Genomic DNA, 16083 nt, shown 5'->3' with positions numbered 1-16083 from the left:
GTCCTGTGTAATTGGTTTTCGACACAAATACGCAATAAGTTACCCGTGAAACTTTATGTACGCTCCGTGTACGGAATACGGGACTCGTGAGCTGAGCATAAAGTGGCGTCACCTTACTACTATACTTAATTGTTCTACATTCATATTCTTTTTATACGCGACCCACCTGATGGGAAGTGCTCACCGCAGCCAATAAACACCTGCAACACCAGGAGTGACACACTATCACCTTTTTGAAGAACTCTTTATTACACCATGTATCTGGGGAAAACCATGGCTTGTTCCACAACTTCAGGTACGTGCGAGGAAGCACCTTTTAAGCACACTATATAATATTGCAAAAGTTGAAGTTTAGGTATAATGGCATGCTTTGCATTTTTTTCTGGTTAAAGTGTCAAACTTTTGTTCCTTTTTAATTTACTAAACACCCATATTTACTTAATAATAATTTTCCACTTATTTTTAAACTTCATGCACATTGACTGGAAAGAAGAGCCATGCAACCACTAGAGGCAAGTAGAAAAAGAACTTTTTATATCTACATCTCTAACAAACAGTATCATCACGTTATCATTTAAAATTAACATACATTTCCACACCTCAAATAAAAGTCTATAAATATTTCAACGACAGTCTCCGCAAAATCTTACGCTTTGTTTTCCTGTTCACCACTCGATGATACCTTACAAACTTGAATCTATGCATAATACTGGAGCCAGTACTCCCAATCAAAAGAAATGTTTAATTTAAGATACATATTGCTATCTCTTTCACAGTAGCCCAACCTCTTCTTCTTAGCCACTGAAAGCTGACTACATTACGGTGACTACACATTATAACTACGTAGGTACATTTAAGATGTGGTGAAACGATGAGGTGAAGCGGTGATGGTCCAGGTCCCTGGGTTTTCTCCATATTTTTCTGAAATTCTAGCATTGTTTCTGCATTACAAAAAATCAACGTCAAAAAGATCGAGCGAACACATCGATTGATCAAACTTTTCGTTTGTAAATTTGCATAAAACAACCGAAAAACATTAGGGAAAATTGATGAATCGAACTTCTTTTGCGTGAGAATCGGGTCCCAGTGGTTTAGACGTCCGCCTGTGATCGAAAAGTCTCAAGTTTGAATTCTACTCGTGTTGCATGAGTTTGTAATCACACGCGAAAAGAAAGAATGAATACATAAGATAAGGAGGTCGGGCTAGCGATGAAAGAGATAGCAATGTATATAGTATGCATCAAAAGTTCCTGGAAGTACTGGCCCCGGTATTATCTATAGCTTCAAGCCTCCAACTCCCATAAGCACGCGCGAACGATAAAAATTCATAACAAATTGCTGAACGGAACCATGCACAATCGTATTCTAATTTACGAACTCGAAGAATATGGCTTTCATAGAGAAATTACGTAGGCTTTATATAATAAGTCCAGAAGAAAAAAGATGTCTTTGTATTCATGAGAATACTTATATGCCATAAATATTGAGAATTAATGTTGTATGTTGCTTGGAGAGAAATTTCGAAACAGAATAAAATAATTGGAACGGAACTAGCTCCCTAAAAAAATATTGGACAAAAAGGGCTCTTTGTCCAATATTTTTTATGGCAGAATAGTAGAAGGTACCTACTACCTACTATTAATGTCGTTGCAAATGACATGGTTGCAAGTTTTCTTTGAATATCTTCTTCATAATCGTATTCCTCATGGCTGAGAGTCGTGGTCATTACGTGGAATGAAACACACACAACAACTTTCTTGGCATTATTAATGGAGTGGTTTGCCATTGCTTTCTCTATTTCACACACAAGTTAATAATAATCAACCAGTGTGCAGGTTTCCTCCGGATGTTTTGCTTCATCGGAAGCAAGTGGTGGTCTATGAAAACTACTATACATGAGTCAGATTGGTATACAAACTCATATGGCACGAGTAGGATTCGAACCTGGGATCTTTCGATCCACAGGCGGGCGTCTTAACCATTACACCACCACCGCTTCTAATTCTTTGAATATAATTTGTAGTTAATAATGTGTCATACCAACTGCTTTGCCCCTCACACAGCAAATATTCCTTGTTCAGGGTTCAGCTGATATTTGGAGTTGGTAATATACACTCCGGCTGAGTGTTGATATTCGATTTCGATATTGATATTGACGTCTTAAAGCTCTGTAGAAACTCGCTATAGCAATTTCTCATTTAGTTATGAATTCCTAGGTACCTTAGATCTGTATGGATTATTGATTAGTTCTCTACTACTGCTAATTATGCTATTTCGTATACTAATATAAGACCGAGACTTTGGTGTATGGTTCCGCCCTAGAATAAGACCATATATATATATTGCCATGCCCGTGCCATATATATATATATATATATATAAAGGTTATTCTTAAGCTAAGTCTACATAGCGGCGTCATAGCCCCGAACGAAACTACATTGTAGAGAGTATGCAATTTTTTCTGGCACATCGCATTTACAATCTCGCCTCTAGTAATATTTCTGCGCGTACTTATGTTCACTCTCATATAACCCATACGGTACCTATACGCGCCTGAATAACAATCGCAGTGCGCGCGAACACAAAATGAGAAACTATGATTTAATTGATAATATGTAACATTCTCTGTCTTGAAGATATATGAAGAAAAATTAGTACAGCGGAGCCTGTTTACAACGCTTTATGGCTAGGGAACCGACCGGAAATGCTCAGACGAGAGATTCGATAAAGCAAACATAAAAAAAATATATATCCTTTTCCGCGCCTCGCTGAAACAATATAAAATGTGAAAATTGAAAATTGAAATATCTGTGTTTATTTTCCCCGGTTGAAACCACACTTGGATGTTCCAGTTAAGTTTGTATACGTAAAGTCGGGGTTACTTGCTAAAGCAAAATTTTGTTAAAATAAATCAATGTCAAAGATATCATAAACGTTTTATTACAAAAAAAATATTTATACAAGCTTTGATTGTCGTCAAAAAGATCATTTTTCATTCAAATCGCGACAAAAAATGTCGTGCCATCCTGGATTCAAACTAGAACATAACAATGCTAGCACTGCTGTTTGGCGTCAGAAATAGACGAGATCATAAAATATCATAAAAAATATATGAAATATTAATTTATCATATTTTAAATTGAATCAATTACTTGATGGATAAACATCAATAAACTGAAATTATATATACCTATTTTTACAAGTTTTTATTACATTTTCCAGGAATGATGATGGAATTAAAAATTTTATACTTTCACATTTTAACCAATGAATTTTGATCAAGAAGTCTTTCATAAAATTTGATATAGGTATTCCAAATTTTAATACAACAGAACATTTGCTGTAATTTCAGGGAGGTATTAATAAAGCAATATGGATTAACCGCACAGTGTAACTTAATTATCCTGTTTATGTATGAATGACACCACAATATATTAAAAGCTTTAATATATTGATAAAAAATGTGATATTTTTGCCACGCGACCTGACCTAAGCCTAATAAAAACAAAACGTTCAAACTAGATTGTCGCTTCATTGCACCGTTACGCTATGTTCCGTCGTTTTACAAAATATATTTAGGTTATATTGATGAACTTACGCCGATGCACTGCAGTTGTATCTATCTATCTTATATAGAATTCTGCACAGAGCACAGCGCGACGGTGCAGTGAGACCAACAACAAAATTTTGCAAAAAATATATCCTCTTTTTATTTACATTTTACATATCTGACAATAAATGCGGTACGCGCTACATAACTTTAGCTTGAGCAAAAAATATTCGTCAAAATTTTTAACTGAAAATCAATGGTTTATTTCAACTTTTAGTCGGCTCTTCATTAGGAACGTCACTTTGGTGAGCTTGAGCTAAACTGGTTCAGAAAATCAATGCAGCGAAATAAATTTTCCCACTGCTAAATTTACTTCACGCTGCAGTCGTCTACGCCAAGATGCTATCAAATTAAATAAAAAAATATAAATAAATGTACCAATCTGATCGATTTGTCCCTATATACGAAACAAGAGCATATTATTTTCTATTTGTATATACATTGATAGACGAATATATACAATTTCCTGTAATAATAACGACAATCATGAATTTAATTAAAACAATAAAGGGCTAAGTGTATTTCACTTCTCACACTTCGCCCTCAGAACCCTTCACCGTTCGTCTATTATCACTCCATTTTACCAATTCCAGGACTGCAACAACAATAAGGGCATTATTTCACAAAATGTTTTGATTTTTATTTATTATGCTGGTTCTTCATTGGATATCAGTCTGTAGGTTAAGACCGACGCGGTTGGTTAGCCCAAAGATTTGAATCCTCAAAAGTATATGTTAATTATTTCTATTCTATGGTGTATTTCTACGTGCCTATTCCAGAATTATCAGTGTCATAATTTCACGAGTTCATAATAAAAATACAGTAATTAATTTATTTTATTTTTCTCGCATCTTTTTCCTCGCGATGTTATCTTTCACCTGCAGACTTTATAAATAAACGACACGTTTTAGTTGACTAATTTGTTACATTTACCTGACACTACCGGTAGGTAGTTGTTAAAGTCATGTCACTCGAAAAGAAGTAATCAAAGCTGAAACCATACGTAATTTTTTTTCTATTTATGATTTTGAAAATAGCAAAGTGTGACAAAGCCCTGTTCGTAAACACGCAGCATTTCCTTGCAAACAAGATAAATTAAATGTTTCCAATTTACCTTCCGTTCAGTTTGATATTGTCTCAACTCTTTTCTCGAAACATTTATAATTATTTGTTTTAGCTACTTTGCTTTGTCATTGACATTTTATGGTAGTGTATATAGAAACAATAAATTAACACTGAGTTAGGAGAACTCTAACGTTAACTTTAACCCACGTGCCGCCGCCGCCATCATTTAAACAAACGAGCGTACTTCGCGTATTTAATAGGTTAAAGTTAATATCAAAAGAGTGGTGAAACTCACCCCAAGTTACTCATTTTTTTATGTTTTAAACAGCAATCCTCAAGTGGGACTAAATTTATAATATACATATAATGGGACTAGATTATTCTGAGCTGAATTACAATTTCATTAAAGTTAAAAATATAAAGTTTTCCAATAATAGGTGGTCAAAAGTTTGTAGACAAATCAAAAACAATATTGTTTTAAATTAAAGTAATCGTTTACGACTTCAATATACATATAACTTATAAAACAATACTTTTTATTGTTTTGTTTATTTACATTTTATTTGTATAATATTTAATTTACCTATATTTTACAAATAAATTGTATTATAGGAACAATAATTGATGGTTGAATTGTTTAGGGTACCTACATGTGCAAAATTACGCTAGGTCAATTAGAGCATGCGAATGTACGATTTCAGCGCCCCCTAATCCTCGCTCCGTAGGTTTGCAGCTCAATTAGTATAAGTTGGAATCTAACCCAGCCCAGGTTAGTTCAATACCTGATTCCAACTTGTTTTATAAATGTTCCCCTTTCCATTTCCATTTATTCCATTTAACAATAATACATTGTGTCGGAATTAACATTAGCACATAATTATGTCTAGCACATAATAAACAATAATTAAATAATAAATTACAAATTAACATTTAGTGATACCCTGTTAATCTTTAACTCTATGTAGGTATCTACTACTGAAATTTATGTCATCAAGTTAATTCCGCGTAAAAGCACTTGTCCAATAACACATTTACATTTGTTATTATTTTAAAACTGCGTGCTTTAATTACACTCGTTATATCTCACCATTGGGTACACTGTAGCTCATCATCCAGCCTTCTTTATTCCTGTGATATACAATCGTACTCGCACCAATCAGAAGCGGATTATCTGTCTGGCAGCAGCGATAATACCGTGCGATCCGTCAACACGTAGGTAGCCACTTGACATGAGTTTCACATTCCCTTGATGGTTTATTCATGGAGCCTCAGCCCCTCGACTTGGTAATGCAGCGATGGATGTATATGATTAAAATATAGTCACAGCTTTGACAATCCTGGCTAAGAAATTGCATACTGTATTAATTCTATATTGCCAACGCCGCTATTTACTATGTATTTAGTTTCGAATAAAGATCAGCAAAAAATATAAAAAGTACGGTTGAAACTAAACGTGCTTCGAGGTTAACTGGGTTTTTCAAATAAAACCGAGTGTAAATACACCTAAATATTTCTTACCTACGTTTGAGTAATAAATTAATATTTATTTATCCTATAACTAGAGTGATTCCCAGAACATATAATACCAAATAAAATAGGTATAATGCTTTCCTCTATTTATACGTATAAAACTCTAGCGTTACTGTGTGACTGACTAACACACAACGCACAACCGAAACTACTAGGCGTAGAAAGGTGAAATTTGGTGTGTAGGTTCCTAGGACAGTGTAGGGAAGAAGGGATTTCCCGAAATTCCTATGGTAAATGGTTAATCACATACTAGTTTTGGGCAAAAGCTAGTCTTATACTAAAATAAAATATATCTAATATGTAAAAGTTTCTAAAGGCGAAAACATTATTATTTTTTTTTATGAAATGGATAGATATACATTTTGGTCCAAGTTGTGAATTGTTGTAACCTAAATAAAAAAAAATTAAATGTGAGAAAGAGAGAGATGCACGACTGCACGTAAATATCTACTAATGACAAGAAAACTGTATAAATAGGCCCTTGTTGTAAAGTTGTCTCGTAATGCGCGTCATGTGTCCATTACACTGGGCCCTTGCGGCCGGTGAACACCGAAATCAAATTAGACCGACCCTTTGACGAACTTTGAGTTGGCCCGAGTACTGTCAACTGCGCATCAATCTTTCCAAAATCATTGAATTCGCCGCTTTCACCTTTGTCGCGTACAGATCCAAGCAGAGACTTGCAACTTGTGATGGTCGACTGTACTCGTAATTTTAATGAGATGTATTTGTTGATGCTTATTATAAATATTTTTTTTTTATATTGTGAATATCTATTACCTTTATATTCATAACTAGCTAAATATCAGTGCCAACTTAAAACTTTATTTAAAACTGTATGTCGCTCTTGTGGGAATTTCGGAATAAAAAACCTTATGTATTATTCCAGGTTATATTCTACCCGTGTAGCAAATTTCTCAACAATCCGTCCAGTAAATTTTGCGTAAAAGATTAATAAACACACATACATCCTAAAAAATATTCGCATTTATAAAATCAGTAAGATGACTAACAAACTATAATCAAATACTTACTTACTACTTACTTACTCTTACTCCTATACTTGGCACCGACAAGCAATAGGTAGCAAATACCCTACTTTGTTATTTCAGGATTTTGAGTATCACGGAAGTCTGTTATTTATATATTTTTGGTGAGTAGGTACCAATAATATTATCTCTTTTAGCGATTGAATAAACCAGACATATTTTAATTGTCCATAGACATTATAATTTAATTTCAAAATAATTACAACTCAAATGGAACAATTAGCGTAGATATATATCGATATACCGATAAAACCTGGCTTGTATCGGATAGAAGGAATTGACGGAATGTAGACATTTAACCGAAATTTAGAAGTATTAAGGATCAAAATAGAAAAAAAATATTTAAAAAAAACAATAAATATAATATGAGCCATTTCCCTTGTTCGTTTTGATTAAGCTTTTGCTGTGATATTAAAAAAATATATGTTTTTGACTAAACTAAGAAGTTGGATAGCTTTAAATTAAATAAGTTAATGTAAAAGTTATCAGGAATGCTGGAAGGCGCACTGAAGGGTGATGTGTCGTGGTAACTTTAATTAATTTTTCTCAAGACCACGAATTGGTTAACCAAACAGTTTATTAAAAGTTCTTTACGTTAGCAAGTTGCTAATGAGTTTTAGGTCGGGTACACTTTGGTTGCGTATTCGTATAAATTCGTTAAAAAATACAGTCTGTATACTGCTATGTCATGTTAACCTCTTATACCCCTGTGACACGGCTATAGAGGTAAATTTGCAATAAAATATAGGTTTATTATATACGTTGTACAAACGTTTGCTTTGAAGGTTTCTATAAAATTTTGCTCTTTGAAAATTAACTTTAATTTACGTAGACAAATTAAAATTTATATTTCCAGTCGTGAGAATTGTTTGCTTCATATACCATGAAATTATAATATAAATTATACATTTTCATGAATGAAATGAAATCAGAAAGCATATCTGTAGAAAAAAATAGAAAGGAAGCGGCGATGGTGTAATAGTTAAGACGCCCGCCTGGGAACCCACGGTTCCAGGTTCGAACCCTACTCGTGCCACATGAATTTATATACCGGTCTGACTTGTGTCTAATAGTTTTCATCGACCACCATTTGCTTCCGTTATCGTGATGAAATCGGCTTTCTGGTTAATTGACTTGTGTGTATAATTGAGAGGGCAATGGCAAACCATTAAGAATGCCAAGAAAGTCGTTATGTGTGTTTCATTTCACGTAATGAGCTCGACCCTCAGCCATGAGGAATACGACTATGAAGAAGAAAAAGAATGTCTTAAACTATATTTAATCATCAAAAACTAAGTACATGCCCTTAACCAAAGAGGAACTATACGAAAAACGAGCAAGTGTTAATTAAGTCACAAGTCTTTTTTAATACTTATTGCTAAAACTTGGACAACATTTACACCGATTTTGTGCCAAAACGTTTCCATATTCTTTAAACTGACTACAAATTTTGCAGTACAAAAAAGTGTCTCTGACCGACTTGGCAATGCAAAGCAGAAAACCGAGCTATAATTTTACACAAATCTTGGTTAACTTGTTACCAAATACCATAAAAATATTCCTACTTCTTTGGCTCAAAATGTAGGATAAGTACAAAATTAAAAAGAGAGAGAATCATATCTGCCTTATAAATTTAAATAGTATGTGTATAAATGTAATGTTTGGTTTATATCAAGAATTATCTATATCGTTGGAAAAAGATAATTTATTTTTGGTATAAACCATTATGTATTATATCAATTAATAAACATTTAAAATTTTATTGAAATACTTATCACTGTCGGAATAGTTGAAGCGAGAACCAAATTCAAAGCTAATATACGTGAATGTGTGGAATCAAGTTGCTTCGTTCTAAAATGAAAAACATACAGAACTGTAGAACCTAAGTATAAATATTCCACATATAATTATCTTGTATCATGTTTTGTGTACATAAACGTGTAAAAATATATATTGTTCTTCTTCGTTTTTCTTGTCTAGTTTATTCACAGATTAAAAATATATTCTATCGCTTATACTTAAATATATGTTGAAAGTTATCACGGCCAAATAATATTATTTTTTACTATTCGATAAAAGTTGTATGTATTTAATGATATTTATAAACTTAAATTTAATTCAAAGCAATAATTGTATATGATCCTATTCTTTAATTATATAAAAAACAAGTGTTTTATTAAAGTCAGCATCTACATTGTTTACTTTTTTACTACTTTTGTTACTTACTTTGAAAAATCCAATGTGTTTGCTTTGAAAATTACAGTCAAATTTAATGTACTACAAAAGGTATTCACTCACTCCTCCCCACAGAAATTTAATATGTCGCTTCAGTTTTCATGACAATGCATTAATATGATAAGCATGACTTGATGGACAAAGGATCGGTTTCAACGAGAGAATTTCTGAATAGTTTACTGCACGGCACTGACTTTAACACGTAATATGTCACGCGTTGAACGTATGAACGAATGAACGATTTACAAGAAAAACTAGAGGCAATATAATTTTTTTAAACTTTGTTGCATTAGTATGTGTTTGTAAGTAACCTTTATTTGTGCTAACGCTTTAGTTCACCTGTAAGCCTGTGACTCAGACTTAGTTGCGACGTACTTTAGCTCGCTTCGGGAACGGTAAATTAAGATTAGACCTGTGGTACAAGTTGGATGTCTTTGTGTTACAGTTACAATGATTTTGTAATGCATTAGTGAAGCGAACCAACGACAACTGGTATGTGAAGTTTGTGTTGTACTGCTCCTGGACTCGACGCGAATTTTGATTAAATTCGACTGACAGATTATTCATTCGCTTATGTTCTTATTAGTTAGTATTAATTACTTATTATAAATAAATTGTTTTTTTTATTACTGTCGTACAATGAAATGAAAAATAAAAAAGAAGAATTAAACATTTTGGACGCCCCGCGCTAGTAAGAAAACATAGGGAATCAAATCCGTTGATAACAGTGATAGCTGCATCAAAATCAGTTATGTGGTTTAAAAATGCTTAAAAATAGAGACGCGGAGGCGACTTTGTTTTATACTTGCTGTGTATGATTTCTCAAATCTACAAACTACTAGCATTTAGGAGCGACTAGAAGATTGTATAATAAAAATATCAACTGGAATGTCAATTGGAATATTTTATGAAATGAAAGACACAGTTTGCATAAAGGCATGCATATGCATGAGCTAACAACAGGCATGGATGCGCCGGGTACAGTCGATAGCAAATCAACCCACCAAAAATCATTGCAAATTTTCAACTGTTACACCACTGCATAGAAGTTCGAGTAGGCTAGCTTGACGTGAGGTAGACTGTACATGTAAATTCGATAGTCCAAGTGCCGACAAAAATAGCCAAGTGAAAAACAGTACCAGGACATATCCGTTTATACTAACGTAACTGACTCATTTTAGGATGAACAGCCGCATTATGCCGGTGTAATCGTCATTTTATTTAGTAACGACATTTTAATGAGTAAAATGTTAAAATTATAGGTATTTCAACTCCGTCCCGGCTTCGCTTGGAACAAAAGTTATACATGTAAACCCTCTACAATTATATCTATTGGTAAAAATCGAATGAAAATTCCTGCAATAGTCTTTGGTTTTATCAACAAATGTGGCATATGATTTATAATTATGTATAAGGATCACTGACTTATTTAGGGATGAACAGCCACATTATGTGGGTATGTGTGATCTTATTTATTAAAATGCAATTTAGTAACGACAAGGGCAGAATGGTAGATAGTTATATAACTTTTGACTAATAAAATGTCCAACGTCAACTTTATAAACACAAAATAATAAAATTAAGTTTTTTCTACACGCACTAACCAAGAGCAGTGAATCAATTCGAGGTTATATGTCATAGTAAAAGTACATGATTGTCTATGCTTCAAGAAGCTGCCCATAACTCCTACTAACATCTTATCAAAAATCACCTAAATACAATGATCAGTTGCAACGTAAAAGACGAATAGATAATAAATACTATAGTATTATTAAGGATACTTATTGTTTATATCGAGTATGCTAATTTTAATACTCGTGTCAGTTTATTCAAGTCGCCTAAAGTCATTTAAAATTTGTGATATAGATATTCTGTTGTGTCCAATATCTGTTGTGTTCAAAATCTGCAGGGTTATAGTTTCCCACATATTTTGTTAAGGCAATAAAGGATGGGACAATGAAAATACATCATGTTTAATTTATAAGGCAATGCCAACATAATTATATGAGAATGTTTGGTTTGCAATCTCCCAATTCTACTGAATGGATTTCGATATAATTTGGTATAAATTCAAATTCAAATAATTTATTTAGAAATTAGACCTTCACAGGCACTTTTTCTCATCAAATTTTATATTTATAGTTATTTCTCACAAGCTACAAACTACTGGCATTTCAGAACGACCACTGTACTTCAGTTTCTTTCGGTATTTCTTCTCAGCACTTTCTCACATTTGAACAGTGTTGGTCTCTATAATGCCAAAAGGGCTTACCATTCTTGTTTCTTACAATGTTTTTTTAAAATAAAAATACATAATGTACAAAAGGTATATCAAAACAGGTTATGATTCTGGCAGCACCCGTTCACGAGTTGACGCATGGGTCAGCCATCGCGTAGCTCAACCATAATAGAGGGAAACGACCCGGCCCACGACGCCACGATACGATTAAAATGTACATTACGTGGTATTACTGTTACAGTAATACCAATAAATTTACATAAAATTAAAATTAGGCGATAGAGTCAGAGTAAGAATTTGAAAAAAAAAATGTCTGTCTGTTTGTACACGAAAATCTTCGGAACTACTGGCCGTGTAAAAAACTTAAAACACAAAGTTAAATATTTATAACCATTAGCTTTCAAACCATTTTCATTTTTTATAAAACCTTTTTTTAAGTGGTCATAAATATAGGCAAAGAAAATTAGATCGTAAGGTCTAAATCCAAATCCTGTTATAGCAGATGTCTAATATTGTATTTTATTAGAATTGTACGCTACACGTGCGACATGCCTTGTTTATTTGATTACATGAGTTTCGCAATTTCGTTATATGTATGGTACAATATTACTTTAGACTGAAACAAACACTTGAAAAGTTATCGTGATTTAATTTCAGTCAATATTGAATAAATAAATAAATTTGAATATAAAGAAGGTAAAAGGAGGTTATTTGTTTCTTAATCACACCAAATCTGCTGGTTGAATTGCAATGAAATTCGGTACTCGGGTTGAATATCCTGGAATAATGAATATGGTATGGAATAAGAATATGGTATCCTGGAATTGCACATAGGGTAAATTTAATCATGAAATCCCCACGGAAATGAAGCCGCGGGACGCAGCTAGTTCGATATAAATATCAATTTCTTCACGCCCCTGAGAAAAAGGACAGACGAACGAAGTGACCCTATAAGGTTTCCATTTTTACCTTCAGAAGTGCGGTACCCAAAAAATTAATATAACAATTTGGTTGAAATGAGAATGCGGTCGGGGAGAGCTGACTTCGGCGCAATTACCGTCCACTGCTAATATTACGACGACGGCGATACACCGCAAAACCTTTATGAGCCTCGCTGTCCTTTTATCATTCTAAAAAACCCTGCGGCCGTATCTTTTGTTGTCCATACAATTCGGCCTTGTTTTCCTCAAACAGAATGGTCGATTGCAAAGGTCACAACGTTTTACTCAGCTTACGAAGGATTTTATGACTTCTTCCCGCGTTTGTGTAAATGTCCGATTAATGTCAATCGGAGTTATAATTCACCAATTACATGTTCTATTCGTACTAATATTATAAATGCGAAAGTCTGTCTATCTGTCTATCAGTTCCGCTTTCACAGCTAAACCGCTAAATGTTGTATGCAGTAGTTAAAAATCCTTGTTCAAACATAAGCTAATTTTTTAAAGAAAATTAACCCCTAAACGACTATAATGGGGTGAATATATTATACATAACATAAATTTACGTAAATATAATAACAATATTCAAATATTCTATATACGTATAACCATTTCAATATTTTTATCATTTTAAATATTATAATATTCATCTTATCTGCAAAATTTTGCGTTCTGAATAATTTATTTCGACCTTAAATTCTTGTTGCCATTATAGTTTTCATTTTGGTAAATAATTCATCCGAAAATATCAAATCGTGTAAAGTAATTTTTAGGCATCAATTAATATTTAGATGACAATTTGTATGAGAAGTAAAAGGCCAGAAGTGCCATCGAGTTAAAACGGCGCGCGCAGAGAATAAATAAAGACACAGTGCCTGTGATACTAGCAATTTCACAAAACAATTTTCACAATGGTCGGTCATTAGATGGGTGATCAAAAATGTATTATTTTGGCTTTAGGCCCGCGTGATGGGACATAGCACTTACTCCTTATCCATACATAAGGAAGGCCAGTATCCCAGCAGTGGGAACGTTTTAATGGCTGATGATGACTGATGAGTCTAATGACTGACGATCGAGTTTTTAATGTAGACAAATATCAGGTTCTAGCCTCGTTTTTCTACTTCTTTCCAGGCGGTATACTTATAAATAAATAATCTAGAATTGCTTCTAGAGTTTTTGCAATTAATACCAAAGTGAAATAGATTATATGTAGTCTAGACTCTAGACTATTTATAATATATTCACTTATGTATTCATCGTAAAGATCGATAGAAAATTCGTAACACTTTGTAACAAAAACACGTTACACACCCCGCAGAACATCAATGGATTTTGAACGCTGATGCAGCTGGCATAGTTTGAATAGCAGATAAAATAAAACGTTGATGTATTTGTGCTAAAATAGAGCATATTTATAGGAAGGATTTTTCAATATACCCATAGCATATATTGCATACGGTCGCGATTGCAAAAATACGCTACACTGCACACAACAATAGCCAGTCGCGCTTTTTGGTCACAGAACACTAGTTCTACCTACACAACTTTATTGTTTTCAATGTTTACCTAAGTACCTATGTAGGAAAGTAAGCCGTGAAACAGTTTTATTTAACTTTGAATATTCTATAACAATATTTTGGTATTTGTCTTAATTTTGAACTTAGTTTAACAGTAGCTTTTGTAAAAATCATTATGAGACATATTTAAAGCATGAAACCTTTACGAAAAAGTTAGACCTGGCGTGTATGGTTTGCTTATGCAGTGGACATTTTTTCCAGAGGGGAATCTCACGTATCACCATTATGCTTTAGCCATAAACCCAAACATAGTTCCCAACTCTTGTGGCATTATAACGATTTTAGCTCGCTAGATCCCACCAATGGAGTTACACCCAAACGTTTTTGCACAGTCGAATTCCAGTTGAAAATTCACATTAAAATGCGCGTCGGCCAATGAATGCACAAATAGATGAACGGCCCGTTTTCAAACGGGAATGAGCCCAAACCGTGGGTAAACAACTGTCGCATTGACCGTCAGCCAGTGAACGCATTGATATTGCTCGCTTTGCATAATTCGCTTGTTAGACATCAAATATTTGACTGAATAGGGGCCAGAAGCTAATTGGCTAGGACGCATTGTGTTTTAGTTAATGAGATATCTGTGTTTGAAAGGTATTAGTTGAATGTAACGCACAGCTTTTGTTTGGGAAAATGTAATTGTTATTAAGAAATAAATTGACTTGAAATTTAATTATATACCATTGAATATTGTCATGAACTAGAATATCTTCTAATTAATTATGCTTCTATCTGTAACTAGTTATGACAAAGAAAAGAAACGAAAGATACTCACTTAAGTAAATAGGTAGTGTTGGTCGCTACATTTTTTTACTTACCATTTTTTTAATATGCTGGACTTAAACATGTTTACATCAATCCAGCACTGGAATTCAGTGCCACTGGATCCAGCTACTAGATCAATCATCATTAGTCTTCATGATCTAAAGGATAATAATAACTTACCTAAAATAACTCACCTGAAGTTTTTGGCTTGACAAAGATAAGACCTGTGAATAAAATGTATTTCGTGAAAAAGGATTTGAATAAGCCGTTGATGTTTCTTTATAAAAAATAAATGTTATCTTAGACTTGTGAGATTAGTGGACTGGCCATACAACGTATATCACATCAATTTACCCAAATTTATTGCAAATTTGCCTCTATACGAATGGCATAAAGAGATATGAAGTTCAGTGAAATGCGGTGACATGCAGTCGGCTGTACACGTTTTATGTACATTGTTATGGTACATTAGTGTTAATCGCTCACATATCATATGTTTGGATGGAACGACAATTGCCATATTCTCATATTATTTTAGGGGCAGCTGTAAGCTTTTTATTTATTAGGAAAGCTTCTTCTTCAGGACTGATAACTATAAATATATGTACGATTAAACAAAAGAACAAATGTATTATTGACTTAGATGGTTGCTCACATCATAATCTTGCAGGATTCGATTGTCATTTTATAACCTGCCGCCTGCCTGACGTCAACCCTTCTTTATAATAATTCGTATGGCATTGAAATGTTATTTGTAAAACATGTACGTGATTTGTGATCTTCAAGTGTCTGAATTATACTTCTATTTCGACGAATAAGAATTGTAATTATGAAGTCATGGGAATCGAGTGTGTCATGCTCACTCAAATGGTCAATCTGGTGGTGGCGTCGTGGGCCGGACATTTCTTCTCAGCAGTGGTCGTTCCGAAATGCCAGTAGTTTGTAGCTTGTGAGAAATAACTATAAATATAAAGATTGACGAGAAAAAGTGCCTGTGAAGGTCTAATTTCTGAATAAATGATTTGAATTTCGAATTTGAATTCTACTGTTATATGCTAAGGCTATATGA

The 16083-nt window shown here is 33.5% G+C and overlaps 1 protein-coding gene across 1 annotated transcript in view; it reads right to left on the bottom strand.

Moving 5' to 3' along the window:
• The window catches only part of LOC128675786 (cell adhesion molecule 3-like), a 98662-nt gene extending 83424 nt beyond the window's left edge, over positions 1 to 15238 (bottom strand). The window contains exon 1 of the mRNA XM_053755456.1: positions 15209 to 15238. The gene's annotated coding sequence lies outside the window, so the exon portion shown is untranslated. The remainder of the gene's footprint in view (positions 1 to 15208) is intronic.
• Positions 15239 to 16083: the final 845 nt, after the last annotated feature.

This window comes from Plodia interpunctella, chromosome 15 (genome assembly GCF_027563975.2).
Source record: "Plodia interpunctella isolate USDA-ARS_2022_Savannah chromosome 15, ilPloInte3.2, whole genome shotgun sequence".
In the NCBI taxonomy this organism is placed as follows: domain Eukaryota; kingdom Metazoa; phylum Arthropoda; class Insecta; order Lepidoptera; family Pyralidae; genus Plodia; species Plodia interpunctella.
This window is presented reverse-complemented; position numbering and strand designations above follow the sequence as displayed.